Source organism: Macaca fascicularis, chromosome 16 (genome assembly GCF_037993035.2).
Source record: "Macaca fascicularis isolate 582-1 chromosome 16, T2T-MFA8v1.1".
Lineage (NCBI taxonomy): Eukaryota > Metazoa > Chordata > Mammalia > Primates > Cercopithecidae > Macaca > Macaca fascicularis.
In genome coordinates this window covers 64,476,276-64,479,813 of record NC_088390.1, presented here as the reverse complement: position 1 = coordinate 64,479,813, position 3,538 = coordinate 64,476,276, and the positions used below count along the sequence as shown (strand labels likewise).

Below are 3,538 nucleotides of genomic sequence, written 5' to 3'. Positions count from 1 at the left end.
ATGGTGAGATCTCGGCTCACCGCAACCTCCACCTCCCTGGTTCAAGCAATTATCCTGCCTTAGCCTCCTGAGTAGCTGGGATTACAGGCATGCGCCACCATGCTCGGCTAATTTTGTATTTTTAGTAGAGACGGGGTTTCACCATGTTGGTCAGGCTGGTCTCGAACTCCTGACCTCAGGTGATTTGCCCGCCTCGGCCTCCCAAAGTGCTGGGATTACAGGCGTAAGCCACAGCACCCAGCTTTTTTTTTTTTTTTTTTTTGAGACAGAGTATTGCTGTGTCACCCAGATTGGAGTACAGTGGCACAATCTTGGCTCACTGCAACCTCCACCTCCTGGGTTCAAGTGATTCTCCCCCCTCAGGCTCCCCAGTAGCTGAGATTACAGGCGCACACCATCATGCCTGGCTAGTTGTTGTATTTTTAGTGGAGATGATGTTTCACTATGTTGGCCAGGTTGGTCTTGAACTCCTGACCTCAGGTGATCCACCCACCTCGGCCTCCCAAAGTGCTGGGATTACAAGCGTGAGCCACCGCACCCGGCCTCAAAACCCTGGGATTACAGGTGGGAACCACAGCATATGGCTGAGTTGTACACTTAAAAAAAATTTTATTTTTAATATGGAACACTTCACACATTGCAGTGTCATCTTTGAGCAGGGGTCATGCTAATTTTCTCTGTATCATTCCAATTTTAGTATATGTGCTGCTGAAGTGAGCATTGAATTGTATAATTTAAAAGGGTAAATTTTATGGTATACTATACTAATTTTGTGGTATACCATAAAATTATGGGTATACTTTATAAAAATAAAATTATGGTATATAAAATTTTATGGTATACCATAAAATTGTACTTAGGCAGTATAAAAAACTCACTATGAAAAAATTCATAGACCTGTACACCAACAGAAAAAATTTTACTGCGTAATTTTAAAAATTAAAAAAAATTCAGTCCTGCGTCTGAACGGCAGGAGCCAGGTTCTCACCTGTTGTGTGTCATCTAAGTTGCCTCATACAATAAATGCTGAGGACAGTGGTTCCTGGACATGGGTACACTGGCCGGGGGAGGTCTTTGAAAACTTCTGATGCCTGGCAACCACCCCCAGACATTCTGATTTAATTGGTCTGAGGTACAGCCTGGGTACTGAGATTTTTTTTAAAAAGCTTCCCAGGTGATTCTAACATGCAGCAAAAATTGAGAACCACGGGCTTAGCAAAAGGTTGATGAACAACCACTCTTGGGAGCCAAAAGCCAATCCCTGCCCCACCTTACCTCACTTTCACCTCAAGGCAATCAGATCAGATCTGTCCTTGGCAAAGAGAACAGCTACAGTCATTCCTGCTGTTTACCATGTCGGACAGATGCAGATCAGAACATTCTCTCCAGTTCCTTAAGGGCCACTACTCTCTCTCTAAACATGTGGTTGATGAGATCAGCAATTCTGAAGCAATTCTACAAAGCGTGGCTTCTTCCGTTCTCCCCAGGTTTTCTCTCTCTTGCTGTCCCCATTTGTAGCTGGGGTTGGGAAGTGGAGGAGAGAGAAAGTCACTTGATAAATACATTCTCTGTGTTCTCAATAAACAGACATGAATGAAAAGAAAAACAGTAAATACATTCCTAGTAGGGTGAGCCTCAGTAGTTTTCTGGATTACCCTTCCCAGAGACATTCATATTTTCAAAGAAGACCTCCTGGTAAATGAAGACGTGAGTCACTAATGATGGAATTACAGGTACTAGTAAGGAGGGTTTTGAGGGACAGGGTCTCTTTCCTTTAACTTCCCAGACACATGTCTGGACTGGTCCTGATTGTTTGACCTGTCTGTTTTCTTAGAACAGAGCATGGGATCCTAGCTAGCTGCATTCCATTCACTTAACAATTTGTTGTTCGAATTTATTTCTTTCAGTTATGATTAGGTTTTGTCTGTGGCATTTATGGTCTCTCTATGCCAAGCAATCTCACACTAACTTGAAAGCCCTTAGTTATTAAGGCTTCTGGTTGTAGATTACAAAAACCATCTCAAGCAAGTTTAGGCAACAAGGGGAGTTCTCAATAAGATTACAGGTAGAACCAGGAAAGTTAAGCCTCAGGGAGAGCAGGAATCCAGACATACGTGATCTTTATCGGGGGTAGACACCAGGGCCCCACCCCAGTCAATGGGGAGGTCAGATCTCAGAGAATAATAATCATTGAACATGAATTGAATGTTTACTATGTGCCAGGCACATACATTATTGATAATATATTCTTATGTTATCATTATGAGTTATGTTACTATTGCTCTTCCCATTTTATAAATGAGTAAACTGAGGTCCACAGAAGATAAGCAATATGTTCAAGAGCTTCCAGGCCAGGTCTGGTGGCTCACGCCTGTAATCCCAGCACTTTGGGAGGCCGAGGCAGGAGGATCACCTGAGCCTGAGAGTTTGAGTCTAGCCTGGGCAACATAGGGAGACCTTATCTCTACAAAAAACTTAAAAAGTAACCAGGTGTGGTGGTGGTGACTATGGTCCCAGCTATTCAGGAGGCTGAGGTAGGAGGATTACTTGAGCCCAGAAGATAGGGTTTGCAGTGAGCTGTGATTGTGCCACTGGAGTCCAGCCTGGGTAGTAAAGCAAGACTCAGTCTCAAAAAAAAAAAAAAAAAAAAGAAGAAGAAGAAGAAGTAGGGGATGGGGGCCAGTTCCAGTTTGCATTTGAACTCAGGCAGTATGGTTTCAGAATTCACACACTTAGCCACCAGGGGAATGGTTCCCTCAAGAGTTGTATAGTGGGCAACCTGCACACCCATACCTGGCAGCCCTGACTATGGACTAGATCAGTGCTTCTCATCAGAGATACTAAGGACATTTGGAGCTAGACAATTTTTTGTGTAGTACTATCCCATCCTTCATTTACTATATGTGAGTGGTAGTAACCCTCCCAACCATTGTGACAATCAAAAGCCAATCACTGTGACAATCAAAAGTATCAATCTCTTCAAACTTTAAAAAAAAGGAAAATAAAAAAAATTTTTTTAAGTATCAACCTCAGTTGAGAATCACTAGGATAAGTAGATAGCCCCAAATGATGTCTACATCTCTATTTTGTGAGCTCTTGATGGCTAGTAGCAATGTGACTTCTTTTTCTCCTCCCACAGTAGTTGGCCCAGACAACTGTATACATACTCCACAAATCCTGGGTGTGCATTGTCATTAGAGCCTGAAAGGACCCAGAGTCCTCAGCTTGGTGCTTCCCTACCCAGGATGATAGGGATGGAAACATGAGTCATGCATGGTAGATTAACTCCAACATCCTACAGGAAGACACAACAGTTTTCTGTTTTTCATTTGGTCCCCCGAACAAGCCAGCATGGTAGGAAGGGCAGGAATTAGTCATTCCTATTATGAAAAAAGAATGTAACAGTAAAATTGTTTTTAATTTTGGCAAAGAAAAAAGCAGCTATAAGCCTATCCTCTGCACAATTATCCTGCTTTGCATGTTACCTCCTGGTCCTGTCTACACGCTCTCTCTTGGTGTGCATGGTTATAGTCAAAGA

General features: G+C 42.8%; 1 non-coding gene across 1 annotated transcript; it reads right to left on the bottom strand.

Annotated features, from left to right (window-relative positions):
- Window positions 1-614: 614 nt before the first annotated feature.
- LOC123569689 (U6 spliceosomal RNA) lies at window positions 615-721 on the bottom strand. The gene has a single exon (XR_006693489.1). It is a non-coding gene; the product is annotated as a U6 spliceosomal RNA (small nuclear RNA).
- Between the last annotated feature and the right edge of the window lie 2,817 nt (window positions 722-3,538).